The 21,300-nt window shown below is 38.2% G+C and overlaps 1 protein-coding gene across 11 annotated transcripts in view; it reads left to right on the forward strand.

Moving 5' to 3' along the window:
• The window catches only part of gpat2 (glycerol-3-phosphate acyltransferase 2, mitochondrial), a 183,377-nt gene that overhangs the window by 3,500 nt on the left and 158,577 nt on the right, over positions 1-21,300 (forward strand). For 7 of the 11 annotated variants that reach the window (XM_025911963.1, XM_013274873.3, XM_005473480.4 and 4 more), the window contains one exon: positions 5,832-5,897. The exons of the other annotated variants lie outside the window; for them this stretch is intronic. The gene's annotated coding sequence lies outside the window, so the exon portion shown is untranslated. The remainder of the gene's footprint in view (positions 1-5,831; positions 5,898-21,300) is intronic. 11 annotated transcript variants of the gene reach the window in all.

Consider the following 21,300-nt stretch of genomic DNA (forward strand, 5'->3'; position numbering starts at 1 on the left):
CAGGACTCAAAGGCTGTTGGTTCATGCAATGTTCATTGCTGATGCCAAAACAATGGAGCACTGAGTTTCAATGGGCAAGTAAACAAAAACAGGAATCCACAAAAAGAGCAGAAAAGACACGTGGAGCGCCTCTGTCAGTGCGCCCCAGGGTGGCTGTGGCTACAACGTAGCTTGCCATCACCAGTGTGTGAATGTGTGTGTGAATGGGTGAATGACTGGATATGTAAAGCGCTTTGGGGTCCTTAGGGACTACAAAAGCGCTATATAAATACAGACCATTTACTTAAAAGCAAAGAGGAAGATGGGGCTATATATACACCATTCGGGGTGACAGGTGATTGGACTTAGGCTTGAAAGACATACAGGTGCAAAGAGTTAGACACACGGTAAAAGTATTGAGGGTGCAGCAAAGCAGGAAATAACATTAATTCTGGATGCAACAGAACACTAACCTTCAAAGAAAACATTAAGTAACTGAAGATAGGAGAGAAGAAGGTAAAAATTAAAACCGGTAAATATAAGGACTGAAAAACAATAAGTGCGTTACAGACACCCATGACCACAACAACATCGGCAGTTACAGTATGTCCATATTTTGTTAAACGACACAATTTCTGTAATTTTGCTGCTGTACACGACCTCAGTGGATTTTAAATCAGTCAATATGAGATTGAGATGCAGACGTTCAGCTTTAACTCAAGGGATTTTTTTTTAAATGCAGCTGCTTTCAGTTGGTTCTTCTTTGCAAGTCCTTTTGCTTTTAGTTTTGTATTTCATAACTGAGAAGCTGCTATATTGGTTTGAGCTCAGGTGTCTGAGTTGGCCATACTGAAGAGCACCCCATTGCCCAAGAATCACTTGGGTTAGCGCTGTGCGATATGACCAAAATCTCATATCCCGATATAAGACATATCATCCTGATAACAATATATATCACACAATAGTGCATTTTCTGTAAATTCTGTGAATCTCGGGCAACTCGACTTGTGTGAAGTGTGTTCAGCTGGGTGTTGTGTACCTGGAGTTGAGTGTTTTGCAGTGATTTTGCACGAAACTATATATTTTTAGATACAAGTGTAATGGCCGCCATTTTCTTTGTTAGTATTTAATACATTGTGTGTTGCGGGGAAAAGCCTGTTCTAACGTTTGAGTCTAAGGTTTATTTTGAGCACCTGACAGTTCTTTTTTGCTTCTCATCCGTAAACTCTCTCCATACTCTTTCACGTGATTCCTGCGTTGGTGGTAGAAGAGGTTTGTTGTGTTTGAGTTTGTGGTGGGGACCAGTTTGCGGCATAAGTACAGTTTTCTGGTCTGTGTCAGACTTACCATAACCAAACCATGTCCATGCTACAGAGGTCCTTCTATTTGGAGCCACCTGGTTCTGCCTCATCTTCACTGGCCATGCTGGTACTCTCTGTGTCAGCATCCACGTGGTGACCATCCAAACAATGAAAAAATATTGCAGTAAACAGTGTATTTTGCGACACCACGAAACAAACAATAACACTGGTAGCCATATATGCCCATGCTATAACATTTTTATTTATATTTTTTCTGTGCAGATTTTTTTTAATGTTGTCTGGACATCGCGTTCTTTTTTTGTTGTTGTTTTTTTCCTTTTATGGAGATTTTCTACAAATAACAAACAAACACTGCGCACGCACACACACACACACACATACGTACATACATACATAGACACACAAACACAAAGCAAACTAGAACACAACACAAACAACAATAATAGTACATAAGGTCATGGGGTGAGATTCACAATAAAACAAAATTGTCCATAAAAGAAAAACGACTTCTTCCACCTCGTACGATTAGCTTATGTTTGTTTTATGGGCTAAATAACAGCCATTTCTCCCACCTTTTCTCTCCCACCTCTTTTTGAAGTGTTATTGCATATGTCAGCTGTTCCTAAGCTTGTAGATTTTTAACAGTGTGTCTGAACAAGGTGTTCGTGGGTCGGTTGCTCTGGAGTCAGCACTCAGTGATGGCTTTTTGCTCGCTTCTTTACGCATTGGCAGTAGGTCCTTCAAAAGATATTTGTCTGTGTGAATTATTTCATTTGGAAAGTGTCCAAGGTAAAGGCCTCCCTGTTCTTGAGTGTGACCAGCAGTTTGCACCTTTTTGTAAACTCTCTGTATTTACATTTATGAAGTTATCTCTTGATTGTAGACCCTGACCTCCTTGAGAGTGTCATTGAGATGGTAAGATATTATGATTTTTTTTTTTCTCTTAACCATGGAAAGAATTCTGTCATGGTGTACAGTAGACAAGATGTGTCTTTCTGAAATTGGAACAACATTTAATTTATTCCTTTGTTATGTTCTGCCGTGTGCCAACACAATGGAGAGCAGCTACTGAAACTCCCATAGAGGTTCATTATCTTGTGTTAGCTCCTCTTTGTGTATCATGCTGGCTTGTGGCTTCTCTGAAAAAGAAACAAATCATATAGGTTTGGCTTCCTAGTATAACTCATAAACGTACACCTTGAAGCATAAGCTGGAGAGAAAATGGAATGGGAAAGGAAATTTTGCTGCTCCATAAAAAAAAAAGCTAGGACATGTCACTGGGAACAACCCCCAGTGTCTTTTCAGCACTGCAACTGGGCTGACAAAGAAACAGTGTTTGGTTAAGCCACTGGGACTAAAGGAGGAGCCTGATACCTTTATGGTGACTGCTACTGAGGAAAGTGAGGAAGGAAGGAAGCAGTTTTGTAGCCAAACGTGTGGCAAGTTTTTACTATGTCTACTTTAAGACATTACTTAATACACTTATTTACAAATAATATTGTAACCGCAAACTGCCAACCCACAAATAAAGCTGTCAGATAAACAAATAAAGCAAAGAAATAAGAATATATTTTAAATAACAATAATCAAATCAAAATAATTGACAGCTATCCCACCAACTTATGATTAATTAGAGCAACTTCAGTAACTGCTGATATTATTTAAGACTCTTTCTCTCCAGTCAGTTTTTCTATACTAACTTCATTAATTCTTCCTCCAGTGCAGATTCAGCGTGTCTACCAAACCCTGTTCCTACAAGACTGTTCAAATAAGTCTTACAATCAATTATTTCTTAAGTTTTAAATATGATAATTTTATCTCAATTAAGAGGATATGTTGACACATTCCCTAATCTACTGCTGCTACACACCCACTCCGACACACAATGAATATGCAGTGCAGATTCAAACTTTAGAGTTAGTTAAACTTGCACACAAAAACGATCAAATTCAGTAAAAAGGACACACAAATACAGAGCCAAGCTTAAACCTTAAGGCGTCTCTTTAAGTAAGAGTTTAATTATCAGAGCACCAATCAGCTGATAAACAGTGGACATTAGGTTTGCTTCTAGAACAGCTTAATTACTATAAAGTCGACTAAATTCAGCATCATTATACAGAGAGCTATCACAGCCTCGTCTGTCCAGGTCAGGTATCTGTGCAGTCAGAGCATTACTTGCCTTTGAGATCCAGCTGAGGTTGATCAAAGTAACTGAGCACACCTGCATGTATGTGGGTGTACAGAGCTTTGAAAATGCTGAAATAAAAAAAAAACAAAACCAAAAACGTCTGCTCTAGAAACACAGTGTCCCTTTATTATGTGGTTACTGCTAACCCCAAATGATAGTGAAAATTATTCTCATTATGATTTAATGTTATGTGAAATTATTATATTTATAGCACATATAATTGCAGTTTATTCTTGCATGGATTTTCTTTTTGGATTTGTTTAGTGGAAAGATAGTCCCACTCTCTGGCTGGAGACTCCTGCAGGACTCTGTCCCATAAATCTGTAGATATACATTTACTTGCAGAATTACTGGGAGCATAAATCCCTGTGATAAGCTTCCTCCCTGATGGCCTGTGCAGCTGCTTTTTTTAAGGAGATTGTTTTTCAAAAATGCTGACACATGACAGGGTACAGTGATTGAACAAAATATTAGCCTCAGAAATAAAATACTTAGAGGAAGGATTTCTAACCATTCATCATATTTCTGTATGGTTTTAAATAAGATTGTGTGGGATGAGCGCAAACAGGCAGACGTATTGATATCGTAACTGTAGTCTCAGCACTATATTAGCATGCCAATAGCAATCAATTGATGTGATGTTCCACCTGAACTTATTACCATTAATATTCTTATTATTGTTGTACCCACTATCTGACAAGAAGAAAAATACCTATTGGAGGATAGTAGATAAATAACATTTGTACTCTTAGAGACTCGTTCAATAAAAATCTGACATCAGTGCAACAATATACTCCTTTCTGTTGCAGAACTTCAATTTTACTCTGCAGTGAAGATTAATATCTGAAGAGGCCCCGTAACTTTAAGTAGTTTTTCAAAGTATTTTATAATAAGAGTTTGATTTTTATGCTGTCTGCATCAGATTGCACGTTTCTCTACTGATTGACAAACTAAACTATATCACAGTACAGCTTGGCTTATGCTGATAAACTGTAAATGAATTTTTCTGAAAAGGTGACTTCATGGGAATTTTTAAAAGTGATAAACGATGCTGTGATCAAAGTTAGATTTGGTCACAGATTTGATGTCATATTCTATCTCAAACTATAAAATGCGCATTTAGATAGAATATGGATTACTTCGGCAGACTCGGCAGTGCTTTTTGACATACCATCTTTAATAATTTTACATTATTAAATAAACTGGCAGATGGATCTGCAGCTGTCTGGCTTATTATGAGCATTTAAGAATAAATTTAGTCATTTTGAAATGGAAACACAAGTGATTTCTGCACAAATATCCAGACAAACAAAAACCTTTATTGATTTTAGAAGAATACTACTTGCAGCCTTCTTGCTATGCACATTAGGGTAAAGGAAAAATGAAAAAAATAAAGTGAGACAGTTTTCACCCTCTGACTGGGACTACGTGAGGGAAGACTATATTTGTTTCATCTTACATGAGCTGATCCACATTTCAAGTGGCTGCATGTGTACAGGGCTGTGCAGTGATAGTTGGTAATGAATTGGATTACCTTCATTAAAACAGTAATGTCCATCTGTATACAGTGTGCATTTATCATGGTAAAAAGAATATAGTGTTCGTTCACTGCAATCAATTGAGCTCTTAGTCAGAGGATTTCTCTTCCTCTCACATCTTATCCCTCTCCTGTCTCATTTGTCTTCACTCGCTGCGTTGATGTCTTCCTATTACCACTGATTTGACTTGTCTGTTTGTGAATACCTAATCACAGTGAAGATGCCACGCTTTCATTCCTTGAAGGCTTTCTCCTTTGCTCTCATTTCATCGTTGGGGTGACAACTGTTCCTTGCTAGAAGGGGAGATGTGCCACATTCAGTTTGCACAGCCATAAAAGAAGCCTGTGCGTGGCATGACCTTCTTTGCACACCTGCCTACACACAGACGCCCATGCGCATGCATGTGTTGTTTAAAATGTAATGTTAAAGGATTTCTTTATGCACCCAAGGACAGTTCTGTAGGTAGCCTTGGGGGTGCCTTTGGGGTTGATCTCAAGGTCTTGGTCAGCAGTGCACAGCTATTCTATGGAAGAATTTATGAATGAGTTGCTGTGCTATCTAGAGTTTATGAGTTGCTGTGCTATCTAGAAAGTTCATTTTAACCCCATCTCTTCACTAACTCAGTCTTGGTGTCACTTAATTATGGGTAAAGTTAAAGCTTTTCCTTCTGGCTCATGTCGCTAAGAAACATATTTTGTAGTGATAATTTGACAGTACCAAGACTTTGTGTCGTATTTGTTAATATTTTTCAAATTTGATCTCATCTTACTTAATGGTCCTAACAAGTTTTTTGATTCTGTCAAGACGGTGCTGAGCATCCATTCTCCAGTGGTCTTCACCTGAAAAACCCTGTTGCTGCTTCAGCTTAAGGTAGGACAGATTCTGGCTTTGCCAACATAGTTTTATGAATATGTTGGCACATTTGAGTCCATTGTTTTAAGTCACTTCCAGTAGATGCTCTGGACATCTCAAGCTGTCTTTGAGATGTTAAGGTCTTGGTCAGTGATCTGAAACTGTTCTGAATAGGTAACTTAGTTGCCATGTTAAAAGGGACCATAGCAACAGGAAGTTGTCGTCACTATTACAAGGAGTATTTTTGTTAACAGTGGCAAAAAGAAATGTTCTTTGAACTTTGGATGTGGTGTTTTGAGAGGAATTTAAAATAAATGAAAGTTCTCTGATCAAAAGTAAATTGTTATCGTATAGAAAAGATGTCTTTGTAAAAAAAGAAAGTTTTGTGACTTTTTGACACCCCTCATGCATATTTTATAGCAAAACAAAATTGGCCAGCCATACTCGGTGAACACTATGATACATTCAAAATTTATCTTTGCATCTCAAAGCCTCTGCATGTCTACTCCTATTTTAAATGCAGTAGTGCTACAAAAGAGCATGAATATGGCTCAAGTCTTAGGATTTTTTTTTTTTTCATTTAACAAGTTGTATCTCATGTTTATGTGTTGCTCTGCACAGCACTACAGAGGTGCAGCAGTTATCTCTGTCTCCTCACAGCAAGAACGTCTTGGTGTCTAATCCACAAGCTGGCTGGAGTCTTTGTCTGTAGAGCTTGCATGTTCTCCCTGTGCCTGTGTGGGTTCTTTCTTGGTACTCTGGCTTCCTCCCATAGTCCAAACACATACATGTTAGATTAATTGGTGATTAAACTTGCCTGTGGGTGTGAATGGTTGTCTGTCTTTCTGTTTTAACAGTCCAGGTTGTACCTTGCCTTTAGGATAGACTACAGCCCTCCTGTGACCCTGAACTGAAAAGGCAGTTAAGAAGATGGATGGATAGATTTTTTTTTTTTAATGCTTTATTTTTGGAAGTGTGGTTAGTGAGTGTGCTAAATTCTGTTCAGTCTGAGATCAATCATTTGTAACACAAGGACAAAAAAAAGATGTCAAGAGTAAGAAAAATAAATGATGGGAATAATAAACATGGGGAAGGTGTTGGAAACAGACTTGTTAAATATTTGTGCGTCTGCTCAGAGTCACTGGCACTGGAGCGATACAAAGACAAATCACCATTCTGGACCTGGGCGAGAATATAGCCTATTTGATTTGCATTTGAGTTTTAGAAGTGTTGTGAAACTCGATCCATCTCTCCATTCTTCTCTGCTTTTTCACAGCATGTCGTAGTAGCAGTGCAGTTAAGCGAGTTAGTGCAGATGTCTCTCTCGTGATTGTTTTCCAACTCCTGCTGCAGGATCCTTAAATGCTCTCTCGGACAACAAAAATATCTAATCTCTAGTGTTTCTGCCCCAGGGCCTCTTACCATTTGGGCGGGGACCTGAGAGGCCTGTGATGTATGTGCCTAAGAGCCATCCTGATTACATGCCCATACAAACTCAGCTGACCCTTTGAATATGAAGGAGCAGTGATTGTTCTCTGAGCGCCCTCTGAATCTGTAAACTCCTTATCCTGTATCTAAGGTTAAGTCCAGCCAGCATATGTAGAAAACTTATTTTGACTTTTTGTGTTCAGACTCAGCCTTCCTCTTTTTCCATCTAAAAGCTAATTCAAAGTTTTATAGTAACTCTTAAGACTTAGTTTGTAGTTTTAATGTCATTGATTCCTGTCTTATGTCTAACTTCTTTGGCTTTTTCTTAGTTTTTAGCTGCACAAATACGACTGACCCCAGAGATATAGTATTTATATACATATATGTCTGACAGCACAAAGTTGAAGGTCAACAATCTGGAGATTTGCCTTAAAAAGTTGCTCAAAACAAAGCACAAGACAAGTCAGATTTGATTTAGGACTTAAGATCAAAGTCATTGTGTCTAAATATTATGAAAACACACATTAAAAAGCATCCTGGGCTCACACATTTCTATTAGAGGTGTGCTAAATGCTTTTAGTGAGAAAAGGGGTTAATAATGCAGAGTCATCCCACCACCTCTTCTATTATGCTTCAGGAGTCGTGTATAATCAATTACTACTGTGTTTTCAAACCATCTTTCTGAAAAGCACAGACTCACTTCCTTTTTACAGCTCGAGCCCAGATAAGGAGAAGAGAGCTTTAGATCAACACCCTCCATCTAGAAGAAGTAAACCTCTATAGTAGTTGAACCTGTGGAAGGAATAACTGTTGCCTAGAGCTGCCTTTGTCTTCAGATTCCTCGGGTCTGGTTCACTTTTGGTAGCACATGACGGTTGGCTGTCATGGAAATGTAACATTTCAGAGCTAATGTTACTATAAGCATATGAAAACATTTCAGGTAATTGAAATAAATGGTAAATGGCCTGTATTTATATAGCGCTTTACTAGTCCCTAAGGACCCCAAATCACTTTACATATCCAGTCATCCACCCATTCACACACACATTCACACACTGGTGATAGTAAGCTACATTAAATTAAAAGCCAGACTTAAAAAATAAAAACTTTTTCAACTTAGCCAAGTAAATGATATCTTTAGGCACTTTGTTACCAGCAGCCTGTTGCAAAAGCAAATAATTTGTTCCCATTTCTTTAGTCAAGTCTATGAAAAATACCAGAGATAACACAGTATGATAGGCATAAAATGGTATTTCCTGAAGACTTATTAGCCAACGATTTGGCATATTTCGACATGGTGTGCAGTGTGTCTTTAAAATAATCTGGACTAGTGGAGGACAGAAGAAGCACTGGGCCTAAAAATATCTGCAGGAGATGAACAAAATCTGTAGGAACTAGTAGGAAAAAAATACACACCTGACAATAGACCTAAGAGATGCATCTGACCCTTCATTTGATCAATCTACTGTTTACTGAAGCCTCATCAGAAATGGCCTCAAGGGCCGTCAAGAAGGCTGACTGGCATTGGCTTCATGCATGACAATGTTCTCAAAGATGCTTCCAGTGCACTAAAAGCATACCTCTAACAGTCTGTCACTTTCAGATGTGGATTGGCTTCACCAGAACATTATTGAAGCAGTGAGCTCATCTAGACAGACAATATAACAGAAAGTAAACAACATTCAAAGAAGAGTTTTCAATCTTTTTGAAGAAGCCTGGAGAAACCACTGTATTTGTGAAGACTACTTAAAGAAATATTACTAATATTATTATTAAATATTACTAATAATATTACTACTAATTACTAATATTGACTTTCAAACACACTAGAATTGTACAAAACTCTATTTTTACCTCCTTTGCTGTATTTAACTGTATGTATGGAGATGTTTTAATATAATATAATATATAATAATGTTTTAATAAATTGTTGCATGCATTTCACATTTTCGTTGTGAAATATAAAGCAGTGAAGGGTGGTTCAAGACTTTTACACGGTACTGTAGTTTTAAAAAAGGCAACCATAGATAGCTGAAAAAAGTGGGAAAACAGTTTGAATATGATGATAAATAAAGATTGTCTGACTAGCTTTTATTATAAAAATAAGAACGAAGGTTCAAACGTACCAAAACTAAACAGAAACAAGCAAACAACCTCTGGGGATTATATTAGAAGAGTAGTGTTTCATCATAGCTTACATCTGTATGTTTGCACAAGGGTAAGCCTGACCTCCTTACACATATCAGAGCAGGATTTTCATAGTTACTAAAACTGAAGTTATATCAGATTTTTGGTTACTAAAATAAAAAGTAAACCATATTATGTCTTTGTAAAACTAAGTTTTAACTTAGTTTTGGTCTTTTGTCAATTTGGTCAACACAGTAAGCATGAAGGGGATGTGTATTGATACTTTTACACTGAATACTAATCAAACTACTGAAATTAAACAGATTAAAACAAATATTTAAAAATTAAAAATGCAAACTAACAAAATAAAACAAAACAAAGCTTTTATAAAACAACAGTTTTAACAAATCAGTCAATACAAACAGTGGTACTCCTTGACAGCTTCCCCTATGTAGCACAGACTGTTACACAGTACTGCTGTGTTTTAGGCATCACAGAATAAAAACGAAAGCCAATTGATGGATTAGACCACGTAGCTGAATTCTTATATACTTTGGAAATGTTAATATCAGTCTCATTCTTCTAATAATAATAGTACGTCTGAGGAAAGAAACAATGATGGGAGGATAAAGTTGTGCACAAGTTTGTAAAATGGAAAATTAAATTATTCTAAAAATATTTCTTATTTTTACATTTTCATATTTTAAAGGATGTCATTAGTAGTAATCATATCTACAGCAGACAAATAATTATTGGAAATTAATAACAGCCCTCGAAGTACTACTCATGTCTCAACTTTTCTTTTCTTAAAAATTGTTATTAAATCTCAAGTCCCTGGCTCTTCAGTCTCTAACGTTTAATCTAAATATTCTTAGGGAGCTTATTGTACCTCTGTCCATTTTTGTCTCCAGTCAACTGACAAACTACCCTTATACTCTCCCTCTCTTATTTCTCCTGAGATGTCACTGACTTCTGAGCCACAGGAACAGGCTTGAGGGAGGCTCTTAATAAGGTTGATCTCTTTTTACTTTTGTCCGTGTTTTGTGCTCTCCTGAAGCATATGCTCCACACAAAGCTGGTATTCTCTCCCTTAACTGCGCATCGTGTCACACTTTTGCTTGCCAGGAGACAGAGGGTGGGCATCTACAGCCTTGTGGGTGTAAATGTATCTATAAGTATCTTTTTATCTTAACACCCAAACCACCACTTCCACCACGTGCCATCAGCCATCCCTCGTTCTGGCCAAACTTGTAAACAACTTTTCATCTGAACTCATGCTTGTGGTATAAAGGGCTCTTTTAAATAATAAAAAAAAAAGAACAGAAAACTTTTGCTTCAGTTTCTTACTTTACTAGGTCATGTGTGGGGATTAGGATGGAGGGGGGGAAAAAACCCAAATTACAAAAACAGTTACTGAGAGTATTCTAGATTGAGCATATTATTCAAAAGGAAAAAATGCGTCGGTCAGTCTTGATGGTAATAAATAATATGTAATTCTTTCACACACACAAATATCCTAAATATCTTTTGTAGGCAAAAGAGAACTTAACATTGAAGTTTGCTGTTTGGTCATAGCCAGGGACCAGACTCTCATTAGCAGTGATGGTACTTGAGAGAGCCTCTTCCTAGTTGGACATAACGAGAAACATCTCACCACCGAGGAGTAGCAGCTTTACTTCACCCTATCTCAAAGACTCAGAACAGACACAGTTCAGAGAAAGTCCATTACTGCTGTTTGTATCCTGAATCTCATTCTTTGGATCACTACCCACAGCTCCGGGCCATAGGTGAGGTTAGGAACATAAAATGACCAAGAGTTGGGACTTCTCCTTTTCTGGCTTAGAGCCACACTTTAAGACCCAGAGAGGGTAATTCTGATACTAGCAGCTCCACACTCTGCTTAATCAATAGAGCCACATCATCTGCAAAAAGAAGTGTTGAGACCTCTGAACTTTGCTGCCTCCCAAGTTCCACAAACTAAGCAAGTTCAATAGGACTCCATCTTCTGCTCAACAGCTATCTTCATCTCTGGTGTCCACAATTTGGTTCAGGAGTTGCTACAGTGATGGACATCAAGCTTATATCCATAACTCTCTATAGCCACTTCAGCAGTGCGCTGGAAGTTGATTATCTCCTAGACTGAGCTACTGCCAGATGCTCCCAATACACCCACACAGTGCATGTAGTCCAGCCAGACCTTTCCAGCAACCTCCCCCAATGCCTTTTCTAGCTCACCCAAAGGTAGTGATCTACACATCAGATGATCATAATTACAGGGTCAGTGATGAACCCGAGGCTTGAGGTCTTCAGGTGCCAAGTGAACTTGCACCTTTATGTTTGAAAGTATTATCAGGTATGAGCAATTTATGACAATCACGGAAGCCACCACTTGGTTTCAGCTCGGCTCAGCTGTTCCTCGAGCTTTGAGAGTCCCCAGATGGCTCAAAGAAAGTTGGGTACCTTGAATGCTGAATGTTTGGTGCATAAGTGCAAATGACTATCAGGTCCTGATCCTCAACCTAAAGGTGGATGGAAAACTGCGACCTACAAGCATTGAACTAGGGGGGAGATAGCGGTTTATTCATTTATATCCATATCCATTTTTTGTTTGTGTTTTGTTTCACTTTTTTTTTTCTACAAATGATGATCAAAGCCAGTAAAGGTTCTAGGTAAACTAGAACACATTTTGATTGTTCTGCCAGTGCCTTGAACTGTGTTGCATTTTGTTGGAGCCTATAAATAATGTAGTTAGCATAACTGTGAGGTTTACTGATTCATAAAAAGTATGTAGAGGAAAAAAACAGAAAAGAACAAAGGGAAACCACAGGCACATAGCAACGTCAGTTTTGCAGCATGAGCCTAAACAAGTTGTTTAAAAAGGTCACTGTTACAGTGTGAATTAAATAAAATAAATAAATTTGCTTTATAAAGAAGACAGTGTTTCGGTAGATTTAGCAAGGACATTGTAATTTTTTTTATTTTCTCCATGACTCCTGCCTTGCTTGCAGTTGACATTGATGGACATAAATAGAATAGAATAGAATAGCTCTTTATTGTCAGTGTTACAAAAACAATGAAAGGCAGTTTGGCATCTCTCCATGTGTGTGAAGTACACAATAGCATAAGTATTTACACAATAACACAGACATCTACAGCCTAAATTGAATGCTTTCTACAGTCACATTACATTTTTCTGCAACATGGTAATGTAACTGTACTAAATTCAGTAATCACATTACAGTTGCACTTGTGTTACTTTAGTTTAATACGTTTCTTCAGTTATCTGTCTGACGGGCAAGTAGAAATGAAAAATGTCCCTTTTGTTCTTGTGCTACACACAGCTAGCATGAAGTCAGAGTGATGTCAAGCTGAGTGTATGCTAACCAGTTGGGCAGTCAGAGCCTGATCTTTGGTAGTAAAAAAAGCAGTGATGAGCGGGTACCGTCTTGTAGCATCATAGAATTCATTTCTACCCATACATGATTCTCCAGTAGAATAGCCAGTATTCACAGTGAAGATCTTTTTGAGCTGGTTTCAACTTTGTTGTTGTCTTGGTTGCTATACTTGGACATTGAAAGATTCAATGTGTGCCCTTGTTAGGATAGGAATTCGTACCAGTGTGTGGGACTGTAGCCTAAGTTTAATATTGTTAAGTGGTAATTACGTGACAGTGCATTTCAGGGCATGTTATTAAGTAATGTGAAAGTAATTCAAACACAAGTATAGCAAATTACTTTTCCCTGGGAGTAATTAAGGTAATGCATTACTTTTACAAAAGTATCAAGTGATATGTAAGACATTTCTTTTTATGTGTAGTAGAGTTGCTTACGTTTGAAGTACATTTGTTTTTAGACTCTTAGCTGGCTCTCAGAAGCTGTCTCGGAGTGCATTTGATACGAGCAAAATCAGTTGTGCATCAAGGACTTGCTGACGTAAATTCATTTCCATACCGTTGGCCTCTGTGTACCAAAGTCCTTTGTGGAGCTTTGTTTGTGCATTGTTTATGCCACTTCACATTGTAGTGCCTGCAGGACCATCACATCTGCATGATGTGGAGAGGCTTGTGGAGTGTTTATTTGTTTCAATATCCCTGCAGGAGTCTGCTTTTTAATAGTGCATGAGCAGCTTCATACCTCTACCAAATTAACACTCTTGTGATGTTTTTGTAATGTCTCATTCCTGTTTGTATTTCAATTTCACTGTCCTCCTTTAACACCACTTTTTTTTTTCCATTTATCAATTTGTTGTTTTTCTTCTCTCTCACTCCCCTTTTCTGTGAAACTCTTCTCAACCTCTCCCCCTTCTGTCACTATGCCAGTCACCTGGGAGTTGGGGTGCATTTGTTTGGATGTTTACCCTTATCAGTGATAAACTGTTTGGCTTGATCTGAGAGAACAGGCCTGTCATTAAGAATGGTTTATCGGATTTGGTGTTTGGGGAAGCAAATTTGTTATTATTTTTATGTAATTAAGAAGAATTCCTGTGGGTTGGTTTTTCATTCAGTGTTCACGAAAGTATGCACGGTATCCAAACTCTGTCTAGAGTTTTTTGTGTTGTAGTTTCTATGCTCTTTCTCATAACTATCTTCATTCTGCCCCTGCATTAGGGTTCCCTGACTAATTGAGATTATTCTTTAAGGCTGTATATTAGGCTATGTTCACACTGCAGGCGAAAGTGCATCAAATCCGATTTTTTTGACCCTATGCGACCCATATCCGATCATGTTATGACAGTGTGAACGGCACAAATCCGATATTTTCAAATCCGATCTGGGTCACTTTCGTATCTGGTACTGAATCCGATACATATCCGATGTTTTAGAAAGCGACTGCTGTTTGAATGGTCATGTCGCATTAAATCCGTCTTTTACGTCACTGACACAAGACAGACGCCAATTATCAGCGCCGGAGAAGCGCCCGATAAGACATCGCGAACGCTTCCTGGCCATCCAGCGTAGATGTTAGTGAAACTGTTGGGAAGACAACGTTGGAGAAACGTGAACATTTTATTTGTACTGTATAATCTGCAGATTCTGATAGAAATCTGCAACTATCCTTTGAAGCACCGCTCCTCTCTAAAACAGCAATAAGGATAATTATTAGGTTATTTACATTATTATGTAAATAACAAAATAACTTAAAGCAAAAATTGGGAAACGTAAAGTCTGACGTCTTTATATTAAGGGCCATCAGTCAAACAATATTGTTTGCTCTGGGTCTAATCAGAGTGCGTTGTGTATGATGTCTTCTTTTGCACATGCGGGCCGCTTTGAGCGTTCACACTAGAGCGCGTTTGCTGTCGCATTTTATTTGTAGTGTGAACAAGCAGACAAAAGAATCGGATTTGATCAAAAAATCTGAATTGAGCATTAAGACCTGCAGTGTGAACGTAGCCTTAGAGTGAATTTGCACTGATATGCCTATCCATTTTATACTGGTTAACTGCATCTGGACTGTGGGTATAGAGCTGCCCAGATCTTATTTTTTCCTCATCACTGCCTCCAGCTCTTCTGGGGGGGATACTGAGGCATTTCTAAGCCAGCCAAGAGCTGTGATCTCCTCAGATCATGGCTCTGCTCCTGTTGCCTCCATCCCTTAAACACCTTACCTGGAAACTGTCAAAGAAGCAGAACAGAGCAGAGCAGAAGACAACGCACTGAACTTGCCTTCTATTGATGTGGCAGGGCAGCGATATGGAAAAACTGTTATTAGCATAGATGTTCAATAACTGACCATCTCTCAGGATCAGATCAGCCAGGCAATTATTCATAATCACATCCTCAAGTCCCCCAGTGGAACAATTTAGTCCACAGAAGATGATGGTCTCTGTAGATGGTGGACCCACACAAAGATGGCTCCACATAGTTTTTCCTGTTCACCGGGTGATATTTCCATCCTTGGTGAGGTAACTGGATTTTGTGACGTTATAGAAGTTGTCTTTGGAGTTACACCCGTACTCGCTCTAGACGCGTTTCTGTGTATCGCACCAGAAAACATTTGTCCTTCCTCCCCAAGAGTCCATTGGCCTGGACTGACATAATGATTAGCACACCAGGCTTCAGTTTGTCTTTTTTGCTTTCCCTGTTTTATTCCACAGAAAGGGGCTTTCTAAGTCTCTCTCTCTCTGTCTCTCTCTCTCTCTCGCTCGCTGTCTGGCCCACTTCCAGTCCAGCCCCTGCACACTGTAACTCTGTTTGCGTGCTCTCGTGGAGTTGCCTCCAAATTAAGCTCTGTTCCAAACAAACTAGCCATAAGCAGAAGTGGCCCTCCAACCCAAAGTCTGCATCAGCCAGGTTTACAAAACAAACACACACACACAGTGAAGGTACAACACCTGTTTTCTGTTCGAGTCAGCTCCACACACGTGCAGATATTAGTGGGTTAAAACTGATTATCCTTTCAGAAGAACATAAAGAATTGAACCATGCCAGTGTTAAATGTTCAATTACAATGCTTCCCTAAATCCTAAATGGGGCCTAATCATTGAAGAGTGTTTTTAATCTTTAGGATTTTTAGAATGAAGACAGACAGTAGGATTTTGTAAATAACAATAAAATTAAAACAGACTACATTTTGAGCATGCTATCGACATCTTAATTGTTCTATTTGATAGTATTGTGCATCTCTTTAGATACCAAAGTTTCTGTTGTTCTTCGGAGAAAGGTGGAGGTGTCCAAAAGGTCATACAAGTAAATTCCCTCTCATTGTGAATTCAATTAGCAGCTACAGTATGACTCCACGTGCAATTACACTTGTCATGGTGGGTGTATAGGCTGGATTGGACACACACAGCAACTCTTCATCACAACGTGACTGTTTGTCTTTCTACTGTGTTAAATTGTGGCCACCATCCTGCATAGCACAAACATGGTCATGATTTCTCTGTTTTCAGTGGGCTGCATGGAGGCAGCTGACACAGTCCAGCTGAATTCTGCCTGAGCCCGACCCTTAAAGCGGGCCAGGGTATAAAAATCAAACACACTGGACTTAAGGGATCAGATATGCTTTGGCACATCACGGATGTCTAGTGTGTGTCAAGCCCCTCATTTAGGCTCAAGTTACCTTGGAAGGTCCTAGCAGGGGAATCTGGCCCCTGATATTATCTAGGTGTCTGAGCCCATCCAGCGTGGTAAGGGACACAGATGTATTTTTCACAGATGAATACCCAGAATTGGTGATAGTAGCATTGACTTGAATATCTTATAATCTTGGTCGCCACATTTTCTTACAGGGTAGTTCAATGTAAAGATGTGTTTCTCTAACAGTTTTTAACCTTAATTTATACCTGAGATAAAACATACTCTAACATACACTGGCCCTCATTTGTAGCTGGATAAAAGAGCAGCACTCGTCTAGCCCGCAGAAGCTGGATTATTACAAAACCACCTAATTTTTCATTCTGCATGTAATGTGGCCCAGTTACTGTTGTTTACATTCTTTCACTGACAATTAGCATTATTTGCTGCCCTCACATTGACATGTTATCCTTTTGTGGACATTTTTGCTGCATTCCCATGACATTAATCAGCTGCTCTACAGGGCTCTCAACTTTTTGTTAGCATGTGTGCATGCTTTAGTGGATACTTGTTTAAGTGCGCTAATGGCATAGTGCTGTGTGTCATGTCCAACCCCAGTGGCTGTTTTTCTTCTTTTTTTTTTTTATGTGACTGTTTTTTCAGCGTAGGGCTTGCTTTCCTCTAATCAAGCTGCAGCAGAGTGAAAGGCTAGTTTTCCTTAGACCTTATTCAGATCACTGTGGGTGATATGAAATGTAGCTGTCCATGTAGAAATTGTTACTCTAAATACATTTTGCCATTTATCTTTTATTTTATGACTTTTTAATTTTTTTAATGGATTGGTGACTGTGTACTTTGATTTTTAGACAAAGACTCCACGTGATGATTTTTAAACATTGTCTACGTTATTTGAACTCTCTTTTCCATTAACATGTAAAACATTGTTCACATTTGACATCAGTTATGACTATTTGTATATGGAATGCAGGAGTAGATTATCCTTATGCTTTTGGGTATAAGCAGTCAAACTACTTCTGCAGGATGCCACTGCTCACCTTTATGGATCAGGTGAGTAGTAAACATTTAAAGCAGCCACAGTTTAGGTACTGAATCGACTTGCTTCTTGGATGCCCCACTGTGGGATTATGCTGGAGAGATTGTGTATCATTTCTGCCCTGAGCTCAAAACAAAAGCTGCAGGTAGAGGCTGGGCAGAAGGACCTGCAGCTCCCATGGCCAGGACCTGGATAAGCAGGAGAAAATGAATAGGTGGGTGGACTGATAGATGGATAGCGCAGTTATTTTGTTCCAAAGCCTGTGCTGGCAGGTTAAGAATGCTTATCATTGCCTTTTTTAGATGAGGAAGCACAACAGAAAGAAAAAGAACAAACAAAGCCAGTAAATGGTTTGCTTATCTTTGTGCTTTTGTGCACCATAATTACGTTTTGTAGCAGTTCTTTGGAGTGACTTTTCCTGCTGTTTACATCAAAATATAGGCAAAGTCTTGAAGTGAATTCAGAAACAGGCAGGAGATAAATTAAAGAAAAAACATCTTAATGAGAGGACAGACATAACAAATGCAGTTGGTTCTGTGGGCACGAGCGCACTAAGTAATTTGGTGATTGTGAAAATGACGTTAATTGTATGCTGTGGCCTTCTCAGTGTCACGCAGACGAGTAATTTGAATCGAATAAGTCATAAAAGACAAGAAAGCACGAATAAAGCCATGGGACCCTTAAAAGGAATAAAAGACAGATATTAAAACTGTAGGAGAGGTAATATTTCTGTATTGTATTATATTTTAAGATGTTCCATGTAGGATTGTCCACCCCCATGCAGCTATGTCATTGAGAATTATTCCTTACAGTCTAATTCTGCTGTCTAAGGAGCACAGGAATCAGTCACAAAATGACTCTCTTGTCACACATTTTGTAGCAACTACAATATCACCTTTATAACCAACACAAGGTTGTGTTGATTAATGTGGTACTAAAGCATCCGAATTAAATAAAGTCACTGACGTAGTTCTGAATTGCAAAGCATTATTGGAATCAAAGTAAATTAAAGTGATTTTTATTGTATTAACACCGATGTTCATAACCGATTCAATCACTAGCTATGCCTCATTTTACGTCATTTCTTGCCTGGAAGCTTGGAAGACAGGAATCTAACTCTCATTAAGCTTGTCATTATCTGATGTTAAGGTAAATTTTAAATGAGCTTTTTCAGCGTGTTATTTAAAAAAAGAAATATTACTAGTTCAAATAAACGTGAAGTAAAACCAGAAAAGAAAAAAGTCTTTAATGCAGCAAGGTTATTTAACAAGCTTACATTGACTTTTGCAAGCCAGCGTGTTAGTGTGCTTGAAAAAGACCTAAAAACACAATTTAGATGTACTTTTACCTTCCTGCTCTGCATGCCATTGTTGCATTGAACACAGATTTTTACAGAAATTGGGCTGTTGTTAAACTTCATTGGTTCTCTCTCTTTCTACAACCCCTGGAAATAAACTTGAGCAGTAGCCTCAGTGAGGGTGATAAACAGAGCAAGGTTTTAGACAGGATTGTTGTGTTGTCCTACACAAAGCGCGCTGAAGAGGCAGAAAAGCTGTGCTTGCTGTAGAAAATCCTCCAGAAAGATATAGGTTTTTCCAATTACTTGCTGTTGTCTTTCCTTTCTCGCTCTCTCTTCCCCTTGTGCAGCAGTGATTAAATTGGCTTAGAAATGTAATATCAGAAGTTTTAGTTAATTCAATTCTTTTGAAACAGAGGCTGTAGGCTAAATCCACTTTCTTTCAAATAGTAAATTGATGATTGTTTTTGGCATTTTTCATCCCAATGATTTTTTTTAAAAACATATAATGGATGTGACATGGTGCAGTATGAACAGCGCAAGGTAGCAGATTGGACTTTAATGGCATTGTTTATGCTACGTTGTTGTTGTTGTTGTTGTTGTTGTTAAAATATTTTTGTTTTTGCATTTAGTAGTTATTATGCAGCCTTCTGAGGGCAAATGTTTATTCATAATATGCACAGGATATTATTTGTGTTGCTTAATTCCCCTTTTTATTGGATTTCCATTGTATTGATAGTTAAGGTGGTATTTAATATGCTTGAACAATTCTCAGTTGGAGGAGTAGTTTAATTTAACTAAAATTTTAAGAGAGTTCCTTTTTCTCCTGCAGAGAAACGGGTGCAAAAGAGGGTTATTTATGTGGGATGGTGGCTGAGGAGCTAAAACGGAAGTGTTTTTCAGATTAAGGGAGAGAGAAGCTGACACAGCACAGACTTAGTGAGGGGAGAAAGCTGCGAGGAGAGAATAAGCCAGCGCAGACAGTGAGGAAGGGAGTAAATCTGACCTCAAGAGGACTGAGAAATTGCAAAGCCTCTGAGGCTCAGAGTAGGAGGGATGTTGATTGATAGGGGAATGACTAGTCTGTTGTTTATCACTGGAGTTAAGATGCTGTTAAGTAGCCTTATGCTGTGATGCGGGAGAAGAAAGAAGCAGGGAGAAGAGGGATGGGGAGGGTGTATGAGAGGAAAAATAATAGTAAGGTGGAGATTTGGAAGCTTACAGGCACATGATTTTAAGAATATTGACAATATAAGGTCATATGGCAGAAATAAAGTTGATGTGAGACTTGGCACAAAGATTTTGTGAGTTTGTTTTTTTTTATACGATATAATTTCACTTCTAGAAAATGTATTAAGTTGCCAACAGTTTGGCCAGTTGCTTCTGTTATATTCATTCAGACACAGCGGTCATGTATCATTTTCACTGCCATGCCAATCCTTTTCAGGATCTACATATTTATTTTTTCTTTCGTTTTTTTTTGCCAGCAACCAATACTACATTTTAGGGGCTGCTGAAAAAGGGTTTTATTTTTCCTGCATGGGCACCACTGATGGGATTTATTACATAATTTACCTGATTTAAAATATAGAAGATTTGAGAAATGGGTTCATATTTTTGAAATATTGCTTCGAGGAGGCATGTTTGTTAAGCTATACAGCCAGCAAAGCACAGCATGGTTATAAAGTAGTGCAATTTAAAAAAAATAAATAAAATGAATTTCTCTTACATATTGCTTCCTTGGCCGTCTTATAGGGCACATGTAGTTTTTGATATATAGGCTGTAAAGCTGTAGCTGTAAGTATGCTAAATGATAGTTTTCATAACTGAAGCCATGGTAATATATTTTTGGGTTTTTTTTCATAAGTCCAGACACACATGAATGCATTATAGGAAGAGGCCACATTTTTTGGTACACCTGTTCAGTTGCTACAGATCGAAGCAACTCGGTGATTTAGTCATGTAGATGTGGTCAACAGGACCTGCTGAAGTTCAGAATGAGGGTCAGAATTTAAAGAAATTTGACTTTCAAGTAGGGCTGCACAATTTTGCATAAAAGGAGAATCACGATTTTTTTGCTTAGAATTGAGATCATGATTCTCTCACGATTTTTTTTCCAATATAAATATTTATTGCACTTATTAACTGCACATCAACTTCGTAACAGTTGAGACTGAACATAAAAACAATAAATGTCTCACTTGTCAACTCTTACGTACAAAACCTTAAAATACTTTACTGACTTTAACAATACTTGAGAGAGGTAGGTAATAGGTATGTTTCTTAAAATGTAAACCACAAATATTAACAAAATATAACGCTTGACATGACAATATGATAGTTGACCATGGCAGGACCACAACAGAGAACATAGTCCTTCTTTTTTTATGCAGCCTGCTGCTTGAAGGTTTTTTGCCAAGAACACAAGTCGGTCAACATTTTGAGGCTTCAGTGAGGAATGGAGACACGTTACAATGTTCCCCCCTGTGCTGAACACCCT

Source organism: Oreochromis niloticus, linkage group LG12 (genome assembly GCF_001858045.2).
Source record: "Oreochromis niloticus isolate F11D_XX linkage group LG12, O_niloticus_UMD_NMBU, whole genome shotgun sequence".
In the NCBI taxonomy this organism is placed as follows: domain Eukaryota; kingdom Metazoa; phylum Chordata; class Actinopteri; order Cichliformes; family Cichlidae; genus Oreochromis; species Oreochromis niloticus.